General features: G+C 58.2%; 1 protein-coding gene across 4 annotated transcripts in view; it reads left to right on the top strand.

Moving 5' to 3' along the window:
- The first annotated feature begins 156 nt into the window (after positions 1-156).
- The window catches only part of AATK (apoptosis associated tyrosine kinase), a 46,823-nt gene continuing 27,245 nt past the window's right edge, over positions 157-19,734 (top strand). For 2 of the 4 annotated variants that reach the window (XM_032178224.2, XM_058429125.1), the window contains exon 1: positions 157-171. The gene's annotated coding sequence lies outside the window, so the exon portion shown is untranslated. Of the gene's footprint in view, positions 172-5,503; positions 5,593-12,447; positions 12,703-19,734 lie in introns of those variants that run through there. The other 2 variants (XM_032178222.2, XM_058429126.1) reach the window with 2 other exon arrangements.

Raw genomic sequence — 19,734 nt, 5'->3', positions numbered from 1 at the left:
TTTGCATGGAAATTAACCCTTTCCCCGCCCGGAGCCCAGCCGCAGAAGCAGCCGGACCCCCTGGCGGCCCCAGATCTCGGAGGGGCAGGCCCTGGCCCCAGCACAAACCGGCCTCCTGTGGGCTGGCGTCCCCCGCGTGGTCGTGACTCCGTGGCTGCCTCCCGGGCACAGGTAACTGGGGCACGGAGGGCCCGCGTGGGCCCCGGGTGTCCAGGAGAGTTGGTCTCAGACTAAGGGCCCTTGGGGGTGTGGGGGGTGTCAGCCAGCTGGGGTTCAGGCTTTCCATGGCCTCTCCTGGGTCCGGGGCCCTGGCGTGGGAGGCTTCTGGCCAGGCTGGGAGCGGTTCTCAGAGCCCTGCCCAGCCCCCAGCAGCCGGCGGGGGATGAGGGGGGAGCAGGGGCCAGTCCACGTTACAGAGCCCAGTGGGCAGAGGCTCAGAAGAGAGGGGCCTTGGTGGGTACCCAGACCCCCTGACAGTGGGGGCCCGAGGTGACGCTGTCAAGCTGGCTGCAGGGGACCTGAGGCCAGGCCTCTTACCCCGTATGGCCAGTGTACCAGGCAGGGCAAGATTACCCATGGCTGCCTGGCCTCCTGGCTGCGGTGGACAGCTGGGATAGGCAGAGGGGGCTGGGGACAGCTGGAAGCCCCATCTGTCACCAGGAAGCAGTGGGCTTTCTAACCTCTGCTTCTCCAGATCCGGCCCCTGCTTGGCCTGAGTGGGAGATAATCCCCCTGCCCTGTGCCATCCATGGCCCCAGGGCCAAGTCCCACCCACACGTCACTGGGGCTCTGGCACCAGGCTGAGCCAGCCCAAACAAAGCGTGTTTGCATGTGACGCGATCTCCTGTGTCCCCTTCCCTGGAGCGGGGCCCAGTGCACGCAGCCTGGCAGGGAGGCACGGGGGTCCCCCGGGCAGATCTCGGTCTGAAGGCATTTGCTCCCTGGAGGAAGGGAGCTGGTGGGAGGTCTGTCTGCTGGGCTTTGGGCTGTGGGTGTCACTTGCTCAGAAATGACTTCCTGTAGTGACCCCTGGGGCTCAGAAGTCCCTGTGGGGTGGGCAGGTGAAGGCTCAGAGCCCAGCAGCCACTGCAACAGCTGTGATGTCTCCCCGGCCCGAGGGCAGGGGCTGGAGGAGGCTTGGGGCAGATCCTCATCGCATCTCCATGCCAGGCGTGGCCCAGGGTGCTTGGTCCTTTCTGCCCCCAGAACAGAGGGGACCCTCGGCCCACACCCTGCCTTGGGGCCCGGCCTTGCCCTTGGCCATGAGAGACCCTTTCCCCCGCCTTCGAGCAGCACCGGCTCTGCCCTTCCCTGGGTAAACAGCTGTGATCTGAGTAATTCTAATGTGTCCGTTTAATGACTTAGAGGAAAAGAAGTTGTTGGAGGCAAGGGGCGTCTCTCCTCTGCAAGATGCTGGGCCAGAGCTGCAGGCACCTGCTGGGCTCTGGGGCCCACCTACCAGGAGGGGCTGCCCGAGGTGCTGGTGCTGGTGAGGAAGGAGACCCTCCTTCGGATTAAGGGGCTGGGTCTAGGCTCTGCAGCAGCCCCCATGAGGGGGTTAGGGAGGAGAGGGGGGTCTCCTGCCCTCCCGCTAAACTTAGCTCAGCCTTCCAAGCCTGGCTGTCCTGTGTTGCAGTCCCTCCGCCTGGCCTTGCCTCTGTGAACCTCGGTTTTCCCATCTGTAACATGGGCTGACAGCACCTGTGGGAGGTCCGGGTGGGCTCAGTGCTTGGTGAGCACTTGGTTCTCTGTGCTGGAGGTGGTGGTGCCGGCACAGAGACCCCCAGGGCCCAAGCTTCCTGCAGCACATGGCTGGCTCCTTGCCATCCCCGAATTGGAGCGAGCTGGTTCCTTCTGAGGCTGCTTGTGTCTGTGGGGGGGCACCCAGAGGGGAGGGGCCCATGCTTGTGGCTCTGGCAGTTGGCTTGTGTGTCACTCAGCATCTGGGGCAGTGCCACCACCTGGCATGGGGGTCTCACCTCAGTCGCCAGGCCTTGCCCCGCTGCCAGGCCGGCTCCTTGTTCATCGCAGGAGCTGGTGCCATTCTCCATAGAGGTGACGGCAGTTGTGGTGGTACAGGGGGCAGAGACGCCCGAGAGTGCAGGGCCTGAGCTAGAGTGGAGGCTGTGGGCACGGACTGTGGGACGCCTGGGCCCCTGACCTTCCGCACCAGGCAGATGCGGGCAGGGCAGGAGGGCACCCGGCCCAGGAGCCTGCTTGAGCTCCAGGAAGAGCCACCTCCTCTGCAACCCAGCTCTTCCCGCATCTCCCTAGCACTCGGGAGCATGGGTGAGTGACCCTGGAGGATTTCTTGGCAGCTGCAGCCTTCCAGCCTCTGTGCTGTGTGGCCTCGGGCTACTCACCCAACCTCTCTGAGATCCGTTCTGCACAGGTGAAACCTTGCTCTGGGAAGACTAGGGTGGGCATGGCGGCCAGGAAAGGCAGGGTGATGGGGGTGACACGTGGGCAGGATGGCCGGGTCCAGGCTGGCAGGAAGGGGGTGGCATGGCCTTGAGCGAGCGGAGGTCACCCCTTCTACCTGAGTGCCCCAAGGGAGGGGGCTGACCTTGTTGCTCACCCTCCCCAGCCTTCACCTTCCCTGGTGCGGCCTCAGGGCGCCATGATTTCTGCTCGTCCTGAGCCCTGGGGCCTGGAGCTGTCCTAGGCTGGGAGTGGGCATGGGGACGCCGCCTTGCTCCGGCTTCTGGAGAGGCGAGCTCAGCCTGAGGGTGGGGGTCGAATGCTCTGCACAGTTAGGAGCAGGGGTTTGCCCTGGGGCCACCTCTGGTTTGCTGATGGGCCCTTCTGTGACTGGCTCTCCATGCCATTTCATCATCTGTAAGGTGGGAATGGCTGTGATGGCCAGGTCCGAAGGGACAGCAGTGGTGCACTGAGCCAAGGGTGGGTACCTGGGCAGTGCCCACCATGGCTGATCCCTGACACAGAGGTGTCACTGTTGACCAGTGGGCAGGGCTTGGAGTTTGTGGAAGTTCTCGGAACACGTGGCAGCCTGGATTCGCCACCCCCCCAACCTCCGCCTCCCCCCTGTGCCTCAGCTCACGCCCTGTCTCCTGCCCAAGGCCTCTCCCTGTGTCTGACCTGAACCAGGCGCCATGGGGGGTTCCTGGGAGAAGTGCCTGTGCCTGGCCGCGGTGCTCGCTCTCTCAGCATTCATGTGAACTGGACGCCTGGCACAGGGCTGGGCAGGCTGGGCCTCAGGATGATCTTATTGATGGGGAGAGGGCAGAGGAGGCAGCAAGTCCCCGGCCAGGCATGGCCTCAGTGCCAGGGGCAGGGCTGGACTCAGGGGCTCAAGGGGCTGAGCAGGCCATGGGCCTGGGTGGTCCCCGGGAGTCCTCCCCATGGAAAGTGCCCCACGCTTGACACTGCCCGGGCACCAGGTGTGGGGTCTGTTTGAAGGCAGCTGCTCCTCCAGCCTCCCAGACCGCTTGGGCTCAGGCAGCAGACATCTGCCCTCGGAGTAGTTACCTGTCCTTCTCTCGCCCCCGTGGTCTCAGAGGATGCCCCAGAGGAAGCTGTGCCCATGGGTTGGGCCCGTCCCCCTACTTCCTCTCAGGTCTCAGGTCTCCCACCGAGACCCTTAGGCTGCAGGTGTGCAGGCCGAGGTGGGTTCTTGGAGAGGGTCCCATGGGAAGGCTGTATGGACAGTGGCCTTGGGGAGCGGTCACACGCAGGCCATGGGCCCTGGGCATGGGTCTGGCTCCCACCTAACAGCGTGGGTGCGGGCACTCTGGGAGGGTGTGGGTGTGAGGTCCCAGACTCCCAGGCATGGGTCAAGGAGACCATTTCTCTCATTCCGGCACATTCTGCAGGAGGCCAGGCCATGCGCTTCCCTCCATGGGGTGGTGCGGTGACCCAGAGGGCCGGCCCCTGCAGTGGCCACCTGTGGGCCTGAGTGCCCCAGAGCTGGCTGGGGTGGGCTGGCAGCTGTTGTGTTGTGTGGAACATGCTGGAAGGTCTGCCTTGTGCCGCCCTGCATGTTTGGGATGCATCGACTCCCCGCCATGCCCGCTGCCTCCCTGGCTCCCAACCCTGACCCTCCCTCACGGGAGAGTTCTGGCGTGGGCTGGTGTCCTGGGCCGGGCCCTGCTGTGTGACCGTGGACAGGTGTCATAACTTCTCTGTGTCTGTTTCACCTCTGAAATGGGGTCCGGCAGCACCCATGCTCCAGGAGGCTCCTGAGAGAACCCAGGGGCCGTCACGGCAGCTCCAGGGCTGGTGACCGTTCATGTCCTCTCTGCACTCACCCGCCACCCCGGCCACCTGGGAACTGCACTCCGTCCTGTGCCCCCTGGAGGCATGTGCTGAGTGGAATATGTCACCCCAAACCCATGCCCGCCCAGTACCTCAGAATGGGGCCCTATTCGGAACTAGGGTCTTTGCAGCTGTAATCAAGTTAAGATGAGGTCGGACTGGAGTAGGGTGGGCCCTGAATTCAATGACTGGGGTCTGGTAAAAAGAGGAGGCGTGGCGTGCATGCGGGAAGGAGGCCACGTGCAGAGGCTGCAGCGATGCAAGCCCAGGAGCACCTGGGGCCGCTATGCCGGAGAGGCAGGAGGGATCGCGCCAGCGCCTCGGAGGGAGCGGCCCTGCCCATGCGGTGCTTTCCTCCTCCACCCTCCAGAACTGTGAGCACATCCATTCCTTGCTGTCTGGGCCAGCAGCCCGTGGTCCCAGGATATGCATCTGGGGGTCTCCTTGGGTCTGAGGGGTGAGCACAGCTGCCTCGAGACATCAGGAGCCTCTGACTCCACCCTGGGAAGAGTTATCCTTGGAAGAAAATGAGGGCACGTGCTGGCCCCCAGCCTCAGAACCCGCCAGGGCGCTTGGCTGGGTGTGAGGAGGAAGCAGGCTGGGGCCACAGCTGCGTGGCGTCCTCTGCCTCCTCCTCGGTCCACGGGGGAGGCAGAGGGTCCACGGAGCACCTCGGTGTCTCCTCGGATGCGGTGTCGGCGGTGAGCCTAGGACCACGCCGTTCCTGCTGTCACTGGCCTCCTGTCTCTGGCTCACAAGGTTCTTCCGGGGTAGGCTTTTCTTGAGGACCACCTGACCCCTCTGTGCACTCCAGGGCGAGGCTGACGGGAGGCCCACTCGACCACTCCTGGGTGGGAGCCTGATGCAAAGCACCTGCCGTGGGGCCCGGCCTGCAGTCCTGTCCCTGGTGGCACAGATCCAGGAGCCTGTGTCCGTGGTGGGGAGACCCCCATCCCCTCCGCAGGCTGCAGTAACAGGAGGGCTTTGGCGTCTGGGCCCCGCTGGGCCTGGGCCTGCCTTTCACAGAGGAACAAGCACCAGCGGGACCGGCGGCCTTGGCCTCCCCGCCCCCCCCCCCCCCGCAGAGGAAGCCAGCAGAGGAAATGAGGGCAGCGGACGGGGCCGGAGCCAGTTCCCAGGCACCTCTGAGGACTGTCACGGGAGGCGGCGTTCTCGCCGAGTCCCCAGCCTCCCTCTGCAGGGACCGGGGCCTGGGGTCAGGGGGCCGGGGCCTTGGGTGGGGCTGGGGTCCTCCAGGGGGTCACTCTGGGGTTACAGCCACGGTCAGAGCCACGCAGGAGCAACACCCAGAGCCTGGTACGTGGGGGTTTCTGGGAGGACGCAGGCTGTGCTCCCACTGCCAGCCTGGGGGTGGGGGCCATGGTCAGGAGACTCCTGCTCCTACAGGGACCCTGCCAGCGGAGGTGGCCGTGCCAAAGCAGGCAGGGACTCTGCAGTGGGCGATTCTGGGCAGCCGGGGCCACCTGCCCCAGGGGGAGTGAGGGGCAGAGTGCTGCCCCAAGCCAGGGCTGCTCAAGGCCACCTCTCACGGTGGGGCGTGGCCAGCCTATCCCCATCTCACCCTCGGGGAGGGTGTGGGGTCCCTGCTGCTGAGGGACAGGAGTCTGGCTCCACCCACCCGCCAGGGTCCCCAGGAAGACCTCTCCCTGCCCCTGGCGTCGGGCAGCCCTGGCCAGCTGGCCTGGGGGAGCCAGGCTGGGGGACAGGGGAGCTGCTCTGGGACCAGGGCTCTGCCGAGTCACCTCCGTGCCAAGGCCACGGTTTGAGGCTGTGGCTTGAGGCCGTTGTGGGATGGGGCTGGGGGTGCCGTCCTCTGAGGAGCCTCCGACAAGGGCCTATGCTCGGTGGGGCCCCTCTGGCTTCTGGGAATTCTTAGTGACTTTGAACAAGGGGCCTTGGGTTTCCTTTGTACTTGGTCCTGTGGATTCTGCAGCCCGTGGGGCCTGCTTAGGGTTTGGGCTCCGCTGTGAGGCCCACGTGGAATTTCCTCGAACTCCCTGGGAAAAAGGCGTGTGGCTTCCTAGTGACCACGACACACACACAGGCACGCTCTGGCCTCCGGGGTGCAGGTCTGGGGCTTCCCCCATTGGATTTACCCACGCGGCGGCACGCCCAGCCCCCGAGAGCCCCCGCCGCTGCCCCCAGGACCGCCAGCGGGCGGGTCACTCGCAGGCCGCCGGCGCCCTCCCAGCTGCCGCATGTTGGAGATCTCGCTCGCTCGTTCGCTGTGAACGATGCTCAGTTGTGGGCTGTCTCGTGGGCTGCCATTGTGGACGCTGTAGTGAGGGCCCCTTTACTGAGAGGTAATTCACATACCAAGGACCCACCTGTGTCAAGTGAGCAGCTTGGGGCTTTCCTGCATTCCCAAGACTGCAGCCATGGCACGGCTAGCTGGTGGAGCATCCCTGCCCCCGACAGAAGCCCCATGCCCGAGGGCATCACTCCCCATCCCCTGTCCCCAGCCCCCAGCCCTGGCAGCCACCGATCTGTCTCGGCCTCCGGGCGCCTGGCCTGGACGTCCGTCTCATAAGCAGGGTCCTGTGGCCTTGCCTCTTTGAGTCCTGCGGTTTTTGCTGTGTGTATAGCGGCCCCAGGGATAGGGGTGCTGGCGTGTGGCTGTGGGGCACTGTCCAGGGAGCTTCCAGGAGGTGGTGCCATTTTGCCCCCATCCCCACGGACGAGTGCCTCCACGGCTTCCCCTCCCACCAGTGCCGGCTGCTGTTTTTATAACACCAGGGCTGGTGAGCATGTGGGGGCTGCCCATGGTGGTCTTGTCTGCGTTTCTGTGGCGAAAGATGCCAGGAGCCTTTCCAGGGCCTGCCCAGCCCTTCTGAGCCCCTCAGGCGAGTGCCCGTTGGAGGTATTTCCTTGGTGGTTTGTACCTGGCGTCAGGCAGCCCTGGCCAGCTGGCCTGTGGGAGCTAGGCTCGGGGCGGTGGGCAGGTCCTGGACACGAGGCCTCAGGTCTGTGCGCAGTGAGCAGGTGGCCTGCTGCTTCACTTCCTGTGACCCTGTGCAGGGCTGAGCACAGCAGCTCCCACCCTGAAATGGGTCCAGGTGGGAGCACTTGCGCCAGGGGCCAGCACACACCCCGCTTTCCTTCCCAGGTTGCTGGGTGCAGACACTGACCAGCACACCGCCAGGCTCAGGTACCTTCTCTCCCTGGGAAGCTGCCTGGAATCTCTGTGGCCTGGAGGCAGGCGTCCCTGCAAGCAGCTCCTGGCCCCAGGGATGAATGACGGGGAGGACGGATCCTGCTCCGACTCTGGCTCTGGAGGCTGGGCCCTGCCCTGCTCTCTGCCGTGGGGTCTGGCGAGATGCTTGGCTGCTGCTGGAGCCCGAACTGGCGCGTCAGACTCTGTTTTATTTTTCCTTCTGTGACAGGCGGCCCTGCAAGTCCTGTCTAAAAATAACCGTGGCCGGCATGCATCCGCGACGCTCGGCCGCCCTGGCCGTGGACCTGCCCATTTCCTCCTTGGCAAGCCTGAGCCCGGCAGCCCCCTGCCGCTGCCCAGCCGGCACCGAGGGAGGGACTCAGTCCATGCAGGTCCGTAGGGGGCCAGCTGGATGCCAGGCTGTGTCAGGGCCGCGTCCCGAGATGCACAGGGGGGTAGGCCCCCAGGAAGAGCGGGACTGAGGGCCAAGGTGTTGGGGGACAGTGTGCGTCGAGCAGGGACCGGCCAGGAGCGAAGAGATGGGGGCTGTGGGACCTTACCTGGAGCTGCCTGCCCCTTGAGGGCTTCTCCACTCTCAGGGATCAGCCTCCTGGGGAACCGGGGGCATTCCAGGTGCCCGTCCCACCCTTGGACCAGCCTTGGGGTAGGCCCTGGGGCATCTGATGCTGATGGAGGCTGGGCCTGGGCTGTGTCTTGCGTCAACAGGGGACGTCCCTTGTGAGTGTCCAGCTGGCGGAACTTGCTTCCATCGCTGGGCTGGGCTGGGCATCCATGTTTGATTGCAGGGTTGGCTGTCGAGGGGCAGGAGAGGCAGACTTGGAGATGCTGGGGTGATAACCCCCGGGGACCGGGTGGGGGTTCCCTGCAGCAGAGAGTGGGGCTGGTCCCAGCACTGCGGGAGGGCTGGATGCCCACCTTGGGGCTGCCAGCGTGTGCGGCGGGCATGTGCGTGGAGGGGTACGTGTGTGTCTATGAGCACGTGCAGGCCTGGGTTGGAGGCGAGCGTGTGCATGGGCTGGTGCAGTGCCCGTGGTGTTGGGTGGACCCGGCCCGGGCCTGTGGACCTTGCCATGTCCTGGGCTTGTCCCGGAAGCTTACATTTTATGTGGCCTCTCCTAAAAATAACCGTGGGCGGCCTGCATCCTCCTTATCCGTGGACACTCGGGCTCCCCTCTCTTGCCGGGGGCGGCGTCTGGTGACTTACAGCCCTTGCTGCGTCCTCACCTGCCACCCAGAATCCCACGTGGCAGATGCTCACACCTATCTGGTCTCGGGAGTGACTGTGGGGATGGTTCAGGGCTGGGCACCATGCTGCGTCCGGGGCCTGTGGGGGCACCATCGCTGTCCCAGAGGCTCCTCCCGCCCTCTCTCCCCGGTGTCGGGAGGCCTGTGGGGTCTTGCCACACCCCTGCCCAGGGCCCCGCTTCTGAGTTGGGGAGGGGGTCCTCAGTTTCGTGCCTGACTGGCGATCAGGGCCGAGGAGGGGTCTGCTGGACTGGGCTCTCTCTAGCAGGAGCCGACTGAATCCCAAAAGACACAGTCCCAAGTGCCATCATCCTGAGTGTGGAAATCCCAAAAGGTCAAAATTCCAGAAACTGAATTCAGGAAAAAATGATTTAAAAGATTCTTTAAAAGACATTTAGTCTGGGCGCAGTGGCTCACACCTGTAATCCCAGCACTTTGGGAGGCTGAGGCAAGAAGATCGCTTGAGCCCAGAAGTTCAAGCCCAGCTTGGGCAACACAATGAGACCCCATCTCTACAAAAAATCAAACCTTAGCCGGGCATGGTGCACACCTGTAGCCCCAGCTACTGGGAAGGCTGAAGTGAGAGGATTGCTTGAGCCCATGAGTTCGAGGCTGCAGTGAGCTGTGATGGCACCGCTGTACTCCAGCCTGGGTGACGGAGTGAGACCTTATTAAGAAAAAGAAAAATAATAGGTCTGGCGCGGTGGCTCATGCCTACAATCCTAGCACTTTGGGAGGCCGAGGCGTGTGGATCACAAGGTCAGGAGTTTGAGACCAGCCTGGCCACGATGGTTGAAACACTGTCTGTACTAAAAATAGAAAAGTTAGCCAGGCGTGGTGGCAGGGGCCTGTAATCCCAGCTGCTCGGGAGGCTGAGGCAGGAGAATCGCTTGAATCCAGGAGGCGGAGGTTGCAGTGAGCTAAGATCACACCACTGCACTCCAGCTTGGGCGACAGAGTGAGACTGCATCTCAAAAAAAAAAAAAAAAAAAAAAAAAAATTAATAGGTAAAATGTATTAAAAAGGGAAACTTATGAAGCCGTGCTACTATGGTGGGTAAGCATGTGCACCTGGCCGCATCGCTGCGTTCGTCTGAAATACTGTGACGATGACTTAAGTCTCTTGACAAGATCCGTCAGAAACCTCGATGGTCACCGCCACACGTGCAGTCGCCCACAAGAGCCAGGGTCTTGAGAAATTTTATCTTGCCCCAATGTGAATGTACGAACAGGACATCTCTTCATTTTTTGAGGAAGTTCAAGGTTTCCGTGCACAGCGGAGCGCCGTGACGATGCACATCTGTGGAGTCAAACACGCAAAAAGTGCACAAGATGAATGAGAACCCTCTAAAGGTCTCCACGCAGTTTACACCTCCAGCACTGGAAATGATTCGGAGATGAAGTGCAGAGCACAGCGAGCTGTAAGAAGTATTGCTGACCACTTAAAATAGTGGGAAAGGGCCGGGCGCGGTGGCTCAAGCCTGTAATCCCAGCACTTTGGGAGGCCGAGGCTGGCAGATCAGCTGAGGTCAGGAGTTCAAGACCAGCCTGGCCAACATGGTGAATCCCCGTCTCTACTAAAAATACAAAAATTAGCGGGGTGTGATGGCGCAAGTCTGTAATCCTAGCTACTCAGGAGGCTGAGGCAGGAGAATTGCTTGAACCTTGAATTAGCTGGGCGTGGTGGCGGGCGCCTGTATGGGAGGCCGAGGCAGGAGAATCACTTGAACCCGGGAGGTGGAGGTTGCAGTGAGCCGAAATTGTGCCACTGCGCTCCAGCCTGGGTGACAGAGCAAGACTCCGTCTCAAAAAAATAAAAAACAAAAAATAGTGGGGAAAAAAACTAAGAGAAAAAAAGAAAATTGGATTTATGAAAAAGGGTATGGCAGGGCCAGGTGACGGGCAGCTGCAGAGACAGTCCCTAAGACCTGGCTGCCTCTCACGACCACATGATGAGTGCATTTCGACGAGTAGCTGCTTTTTTTCTCATAGGCTGTGGCTCTCCTTGGAGAAGACGCTAATATTCATCTTCTGCGTGGCACTGCTCTGTTTTTTTTTTTTGAGACGGAGTTTCACTGTTGTTGCCCAGGCTGGAGTGCAGTGATGCGATCTCAGCTTGGCTCACTGCAGCCTCTGCCTCCCAGGTTCAAGCAATTCTCCTGCCTCAGCCTTCTGAGTAGCTGGGATTACAGGTGCCCGTCACCACACTGGGTTAGCTTTTGTATTTTTAGTGGAGATGGGGTTTCACCATGTTGGCCAGGATGGTCTCGAACTCCTGACCTCAGGTGGTTCGCCTGCCTCGGCCTCCCAAAGTGCTGGGATTACAGGCGTGAGCTGTCACTGCTCTTTTTGAAATTCTTCTGTGATTCGGCCCATACTGCATGAGCATTCCCGTTAGATTCTCCCATCTTCCGTGCCGTGCTTCTGTGTTGTTTGGGGTACAGGAGGTCCATTGCGCATGGGCCTCATACACAGACCACAGATTTGGCAGAGATAGTGCTGGTGACAGAGCAGCAACACCGTCACAAAGCATCCTCTCATCCTGCCATACGCACGAGTATTTTCGAACCAGTCAGTAACTTCCCCGGCTTCTTAGGGCAAATGCAGCTGTTAATTCCCTGAACGCTCCGGGGTGTCATCAGCTAGGAGGAACGCCCATGCAGGCAAATGACGCATCTTTAAACGGAAGTTCCTGTCTCGTCTGAATTTTCTGCCCAGTGCATTGGGCTGAACAGAAAAGACAAACTTTATTGGTGACATCTTCAAATTCACTGTTAGAAACCTTGATCACACCTAATTCCAAATCTGTCATGGTTTGGGGACTCTATCGAAATCCATTTTCTTCCACAAAGTCCACCAAATCTTCAAATAAATGTTGATAAGGTGCTGTACTTTTCCCAGTTGTTAATACAGAAACAAGCCAGGAAAGCTCTGGAATTTCCTAATCCAACAGGGGCATGAATTATATATAGCTGATAAAAATCAGTGGGGATGGAGGCTGGGCACAGTGGCTCATGCCTGTAATCCCAGCACTTTGGGAGGCAGAGGCAGGCGGATCACCTGAGGTCGGGAGTTCAAGACCAGCCTGGCCAACATGGTGAAACCTGTCTCTACAAAAATACAAAAGTTAGCTGAGCGTGGTGGTGGATGCTTGTAATCCTTGCTATTCGGGAGACTGAGGCGAGAGAATCACTTGAACCTGGGAGGCAGAGGTTGCAGTGAGCCGAGATCACACCATTGCATTCCATCCTGGGTGACAGAGTGAGACTCGGCCTCAAAAAAAGAAAAAAAAAAATCAGCAGGGCCGGTTTGGAAGGTGCCATCCATTAGGCAAAGTGAAGCATGCACTGGTTTTCTGTTAGATTTAGTACTAAATATTAGAATCCATCTTCTCCGGTGGTCAGATCCCCAAGGATAGCTCAGCTCACCGCTGAATGTGCTTTATAACAGGAAGGAGTGTTGGTGTCAGCAAGCGTCTGGTTCTGAGGTTGCTGACCTGGTTGAATTCTTCTTCTTCTCTGACAAAGGACTTTTGTTGTGGTTTGTTGTTTTCTTGAGACAGGGTTTTGCTCTGTGGCCCAAGCTGGAGTGCATTGGTGCAGTGGTGGCTCACTGCAACCTTGACCTCCTGGGCTTCAGCGATCCTCCCGCCTCAGCCTCCCAACAAGCTGGAACCACAGGTTCAAGTCACACTGCTGGTTGATTCTTAAATTTTTGTAGGGACACGGTCTTGTTATGTTGTCCAGGTGGGTGACAAACTCCTGGGCTCAAGTGATCCTTCTGTCTCAACCTCCCAAAGCTCTGGGATTACAGGTGTGAGCCACCACTCCCGGCCAAAGGATTTTTTATTTTTATTTTTTTCAAGACTGAGTCATGCTTTCTTGCTCAGGTTGGAGTACGGTGGCACAATCTTGGCTCCCTGCAATCTTTGCCTCCCGGGTTCAAACGATTCTTCTGCCTCAGTCTTCCAAGTAGCTGGGATTACAGGTGAGTGCCACCATGCCCCGCTAATTTTTTTTGTATTTTAGTAGAGATGGGGTTTCACCATGTTGGCCAGGCTGGTCTCGAACTCCTGACCTTAAGTGATCCGCCCACCTCAGCCTCCCAAAGTGCTGGGATTACAGGTATGAGCCACCTTTCCCGGCCCAAAGACTGTTTTTTTTTTGAAGGCAAGCGTGGCACTGCCTGTGAGGGGTTTGGAAGTCTCATGTGATTGAATAATTTGGCAGGGAGATTTGTATTTTTTGCCTGTGTTTTCACTTCTATGATTGAGTTGACACCCAAATCGAAGGCCACCCTTGTCAACCTGGCCACCACGGGCATCTCCCTAGAGCACACTTAATTTCCAAATAAAGACAATCTCAGGGTCCCAGCTCTGCCTAACATGACGCAACCCTCCGGTGACTGTGCTTTTGGGGATTTTAGATTTCAGGGATTTCAGCATATTCTGGATGATGGTGTTGAGACGGTGTCTTTCGGGATTATGATCCAAGCCCCTCCTTAATCACTCCCAGGGCAGTTCCGGCTCTTGGGGTCAGGGTCTCCTTTGGACACAGCCTTTGTCCTGGGAGACTGGGGGCAGATGGGCCCAAGTGACCAGCCAGATCGGGGAGGCCAGGCCTCTGAAGAACTGGGTCGCATGGCGGCCTGGCGTCAGGTGGCCTGCTGCCCCGTGGATGCGTCTGAGCCACAAGTGTGTGCACGTGTCCCCGGCCACGGTTCCCCCCAGCCCCAGGGAGGCTTGCGTCATAGAAAAGTTAATGCTTGATCCCAGGCACTGGGTCTGTCCTTTCATTTCTGAGGGATGTGTCTTTTCACCTCGTCTTGGGGATGTGGGGGAGGAGGGGTGAGGGGGGAGACAGGTGGGCTGGGCCTGGGTTCTGTGCAGGTGGGGCTTGGCTGACACCCGGTTTCCGTCTCTCCACCTGGAAAAGTGACTCTTTGTCTCTGCTTAGGAATTCTGTTCCTCTCAGACTGTCCTGTGTCTGGGCCCCTGTGCAAACCTTTGCAGAGAAATCCTGTTCCCCAGCCCACAAAGTTCTGTCTGCCCCACAGTGGTTCGTAGGGGGGCACAGAGTACCCCTTCCTCCCTTCTCCTGCCCCAGGAACCCCAAGAATCTTGCTACTTCAGCCTGCAACGGAGAGGGGTATAAGTAACAGACAATGGGGACCACCCTGGGCTTCCCAGGGACACTGGCCTGACCCCTGGACATGCTGACTTCCCCAATGCCGTCTGCCCTCGACTCAGCAGCACGCCTGCCAGGGTTGCGCCAGTTCCTTCCTGCACGGGATCCTGTTTGCATCACCAGATGGGGGAAAGGGGATCCTGGTGCCAGGAGGTCCTCAGATGCCCCGCCGAGGCCGACCTGCCGGCCACCCAGGTAGACCCCTGTCTGTCTGCCTTTGGGGCCAGAGCCCACTTCCAGCCTGCTGACAACCCCTTGTGCTGCACCTTTCCATGTGGCAGTGCCAGGGGGCGCCTCAGGTCCCCAGGGCTGCTGGATGAGGAATGAGCTCTTCATGGTGTGAGCAGTGGAGGGTTCTGGCTGTGACAGGGGAGTCCCCCAGGACAGCCTGTTGTGGAGATAGTCCCTGTTCTGGGAGGATCTGGGCAGCTTCCCAGAGGGAGCGTCCCTGGTGGGTGGAGCATGAAGGAGGTCTGGGAGAATGGGCAGTGAGCTGTCGGGGTACTGAGGAGTAGGATGGGGGGGCACTGGGGTCGGGGGGTGCCCTAAGATGGGGTGGGGAGCACTAGGATGGGGGAGTCCTAGGATTGGGGGTAGCACTAGGATGGGGGAGTGGGGCGCCTGTCCCCACCCAGCATTGACACACGGATGTCAAACTGTTACTTAAAAAAATGTATTGAGGTATAATTCACATAATACAAAATAACCGTCTTACAGCAAACAGCTCAGGGGCTTGTAGAACATTCACCATGGTGTGGAAACCACCACTGCTTCTAGTTCCAGAACATTCTCATCAGCCCAGAAGGAAGCCCCGCACCCATCAGTGGTCCCTCCGCATCCCCCTCCCCCTCCCCTCAGCCACCCACGCACTTTCTGTGTCTGGATTTGCCTGTCTGGACACCGAGTATCCACGGAGCCGTGTGCTGTCCCCTCGGGAGGCACCAGGCTGGTCCGCAGTGGTCCCACGGCAGCATGAGGACTCACTTGTTATTTCCCATTAAAAAGTCACGGCCCTCCTCATGGGGCAGCTGCTCACCTTCCTCGGGGGCTTGAGCTGTCGGACCAGAGGGACCTGCCCCTCCAGGTAGACTGGGGAAACGGAGGCACCGGGCATTTTGAAGCTGGGCTGGTGGGGGCTGACTGCCCTTCCAGTGGGGGTTCCGGAGCGTCCTATGCCTCGGGCCCTGCCTCCGAGGGGATCCTGGACAAGCAGAGAGCCCGGACAGGCGTGAGCAGGGAGCAGAGCTCATGGGGGCACAGGCTCCAGGCACCCAGGGCTGTTGTGAGCCAGGGTGGGCTGGGGGTGCCACGGGCAGTGCTTTTAGAAGTGGCTGTGATCTAGGTCAGGAATGACCATGGTGGATGACAGTGCAGATCCCCAGGGAGGCGTGAGCACGGTCCCCCTGGGCTGGTGCCTTGGGGTGGAGGTTGGAGGCCTGCAAGGGGCTGGAGGATGTGGAGAGAAGACAAGGGATTAGAGGTTGGATTTCCTCGGTGGGGCTGGGTGTGAGGGTGGGGGAAGGGGTTAGGTTTCCCACAGGGCCGGGGAGGGCGGGAGGCAGGACCGCATGGGGAACTAGCCTCAGCTGTGTATGATTGGGAAACTCCAGGGCAGTCCGATGAAGGTGTGGGGTGTGGGCGGTGGCCACTGGGCCTGGTGACGGGGCTGGAGGCTGCGGTGGTGGGTGACGTGCTGGGGTCAGGGAAGGGAACCTGCACCAGCTCAGGGGAGGAGGGTCCAGCCCGGGATGGGTGGGCTGAGGACAATGGAGGGGGTGCCCAGAAGCTGGAGGAGGCTGGCGGGGCTGCCCCGGACCCGGAATGCAGCTCTCGGGATGGCTGTCCCTTTTGCTTGCCAGTCATGGGACACATTCAACCCAGAGCTCGGCCAGGGTGCTCCCAGGACACAGCCTGGGTCGCTGCCCCATTGCTGGCCTAGCCAAGGCACCTCCACCCCCGGTCTCCGTGTCTCCCTCACCTGGGGACACCTCGCCCACTGCCCAGCTGGGGGCTATTCCCAAGCTCCTCACTAGCAGGGTCACCTGCTCCTTGGACACTTGGGTGGGTCCTGCTGGCTCAGAGCAGGACTGTGGACACAGGCAAGGGTGTGTGTGTGTGCACGAGTGTGTGCATGTACGAATGTGTCCATGAGTGAGCATGAGTGGGAGCGTGTGCATTTGTGTGTGTGCATGTCTGTGAGAGCACCTGTGTGTGTGTGCAAGTGTGTGTCAGTGTGTCTGTGTGCTCCTTCCCTTCCTTGCCCCAGGTGTGCCACAGGCACCTCAGGGCATTGGTGTCCCCTCCCACACTGTATCCAGTGCCTTCCATTGGGGGAACCCCCGGGGCTCATCCCCAGGTACCTCATCCCGGAGCCATGTATGGCTTCAAGTCCAGCCGGTCATCCTAGAGGCTGGTACTGGTCCAGCGGACATTCCCCGTGAGCTGGCCTGGGCTGTGGTCTCCGGCAGGGAGGGTCCCTGTGGACAGGGGTGGGCTCCTCCGAGGACCACATCAGGCGCTTTGCAAGGTGCCGGGGGTGTTGGGACCACATATCAGGATAGAGGAGCAAGTGGGAGGCTGAGCGTGGTGGGGGTGGCGGAGAGTGGACGGAGATCCCAGGGCAGGTGGCCATTCTGCGTCCAGCGCGGCTCTGTAAAGGCAGCAGTGATGGCATCGGGTTTGAGTGATAATCAAATACAATTATACATCGTCTGATTCTAAACGCAGTGCACGCTTGTTGTAGAAAATGTGAAAGTGCAGAACGCAACCAACTGGATTTCTACCTCCCAAGACAAACTCTTCTTGCTTTGGGGTATTTTTTCCCAGCTTTCTTCTGTTTTTTTTTTTTTTTTTTTTTTTTTTTTTACAAACTTGTGATCAGGATTTGTAAATAGTTCTATGTCCTGCTTCTTGTTTCTACCCTTACTGAGGGTAGAGGGAAGAGAACCAAATGGCGCATGGTGACTGTGTGTAATTTCATTAATTCTAACATCTATGAGACGTCAAAGCTCATCAAATATGTATATGCACTTCTATCTATACACCAGGCCCTGCAGTCACGATGACACGTTTCCCTCATGCCCTGGTCCTGGGCGTCCTGCACGTCCTGCTTCTTTTCCTTAGCATAACATCGTTGATATCTTCCCGTTTGTTTAAAACACCTTCTTTTCTTTGAGACAGGGTCTTGCTCCATCACCCAGGCTCGAATGCAGTGGCACGACCTCAGCTCACTGCAACCTCCACGCCCGGGCTTAAGCGATCCTCCCACTTCAGCCACCGGAGTAGCTGGGACCACAGGCGTGTGCCACTATGCTTGGCTAGTTTTTTTTTTTTGTATTTGTAAATGGGGTTTCGCCATGTTGGCCAGGCTGGTCTCAAACTCCTGAGCTCAAGCAATCTGCCAGTCTTGGCGTCCTGGGATTACAGGTGTGAGCCACCTCACCCAGCCTAAAACATAGTCTTAAATTCACTTTTTATGGTTTATTTTGCAGATATACCATTGTTTTTATTTCATCATTCTTTTACTGTTGAACATTTAGGCTTTTACTTTTTTTTTTTTTTTTTTTTTTTTTTTTGAGACGGAGTTTCACTCTGTTGCCCAGGCTGGAGTGCAGTGGCGCGATCTCGGCTCACTGCAAGCTCCGCCTCCCGGGTTCACACCATTGTCCTGCCTCAGCCTCCCAAGTAGCTGGGACTACAGTTACCTGCCACCACGCCCGGCTAATTTTTGTATTTTTAGTAGAGACAAGATTTCACTGTGTTAGCCAGGATGGTCTCGATATCCTGACCTCGTGATCTGCCCGCCTCGGCCTCCCAGAGTGCTGAGATTACAGGTGGGAGCCACCAGGCCTGGCCTCTTTTTTGCTCTTATAAACACCACTGCAATGAACATCTCTGTGCAAACAGCTTTTTCCATCTGTGGAGTTCACTTTCTCATTCCTTACTTTATTTTTATTCTGGATGCGTGTGCCCTCTAGGTTATTGGTTATTTTCTTAGTGTAAATTTCCAGACGTGGAATTACTTGGCTGGAGCGGAGGCAGGGCCCCAGGCTGTTCTGATTTAACATCCACCAAACGGCCTGGGCCGCCGGTTCTGATTTACTGGCTTCTAAAAACTCACACTGTCTGGAAGCTGGATGTGTTATAATTTTGCATCTCTTTATGATCAAGGCTGAACATTTTCTCCCAGATTGGGCAGTTTGGTTTTTTGTTGTTGTTTGTTTGTTTTGAGACGGTGTCTTGCTCTGTCGTCCAGGCTTGAGTGCAGTGGTGCGATCTCGGCGGCTCACTGCAACCTCCACCTCTTGGGCTCAAGCCATTCTCCTGCCTCAGCCTCCTGAGTAGCTGGGATTACAGGCCCGTGCCACCATGCCCGGCTAATTTTTGTATTTTTAGTAGAGACAAGGTTTCACCATGTTGGCCAGGCTGGTCTCAAACTCCTGACCTCAAGTGATCCACCCACCTCGGCCTCTCAAAGTGCTGGGATTACAGGCGTGAGCCACTGTGCCCTGCCGGGTTGGGCAATTTGTATTTCCTCATTTGTGAGCTGACTTCACGTAGTTTGTTTGCTTGTGGTTTTTGTTTTTGAGACAGGGTCTCACTCTGTCACCCAGGCTGCGGTGCAGTGGCTCAATCTTGGCTCATGGCAACCTCCGCCTCCTGGGCTCAAGTGATCCTCCCACCTCGGCCTCCTGAGTAGCTGGGACCACAGGTGTGCATCACCACACCCAGCTAATTTTTTTTTTTTTTTTTTTAGATGGAGTCTCGCTCTGTCGCCCAGGCTGGAGTACAATGGTGTGATCTTGGCTCACTGCAACCTCCACCTCCTGAGTTCAAGTCATTCTCCTGCCTCAGCCTCCCAAGTAGCTGGGATTACAGGTGCCCACCACCACGCCCAGTCAATTTTTGTATTTTTTTTGTAGAGAAGAGATTTGGCCATGTTGCCCAGGCTGGTCTCGAACTCCTGACCTCGAGTGATCCGCCTGCCTCGGCCTCCCAAAGTGCTGGGATTACAGGTGTGAGCCACTGCACCCAGTCTTGTTTATGTTGGGGTCTTAACATATTAGTTATTTTTTACTGATTGTGTGCTCTGTGTAGTCATGACATCAGCTCTTCGACACATTTTCTGTAAATTGCTTTTTCTGGTTTGCTGTGGTGCCTTTAATTTGAGGGCTTTTATTAAACACACTTTTTTTTTTTTTTTTGAGATGGAGTTTCGCTCTTGTCGCCCAGGCTGGAGTGCAGTGGCACGATTTCCGCTCACCGCAACCTCCGCCTCCCAGATTCAAGCGATTCTCCTGTCTCAGCCTCCCGAGTAGCTAGGATTACAGAAGCATGCCACCACGCCCGGCTAATTTTTGTATTTTTAGTAGAGACGGAGTTTCATCATATTGGTCAGGCTGGCCTCGAACTCCTGACCTCAGGTGATCCGCCCACCTCAGCCTCCCAAAGTGCTGGGATTACAGGCGTGAACCACTGCGCCCGGCCGGAACAGACATTTTTATGGAGCCAAAGCCTTCAATATTTTCTTTTGTGATCCCTTCCATTGCTTTTAGCTTAAAAATCCTTCTCCGTTTAGAAATCTAATATTTACCTATTTTCTTTTAAGATGCTCTAATCTACCTTACAATAATTTAATCTGAAGTTATGCAGTCAGGCTTTTTTTTTTTTTTTTTTTTTTTTTTTGGATGGAGTCTTGCTCTAGCGATAGCCCAGGCAGGGAGTACAGTGGCACAGTCTTGGCTCACTGCATCTTCCACCTCGGGAGTTCAAGCGATTTTCCTGCCTCAGCCTCCTGAGTAGCTGGGATTACAGGCACCTGCAACCACACCCG

The sequence above is a fragment of the Hylobates moloch genome, unplaced genomic scaffold (genome assembly GCF_009828535.3).
Source record: "Hylobates moloch isolate HMO894 unplaced genomic scaffold, HMol_V3 SCAFFOLD_15, whole genome shotgun sequence".
Lineage (NCBI taxonomy): Eukaryota > Metazoa > Chordata > Mammalia > Primates > Hylobatidae > Hylobates > Hylobates moloch.
Note: the sequence above shows the minus strand (reverse complement) of the source record. Positions and strands in the feature narration are given on the sequence as shown.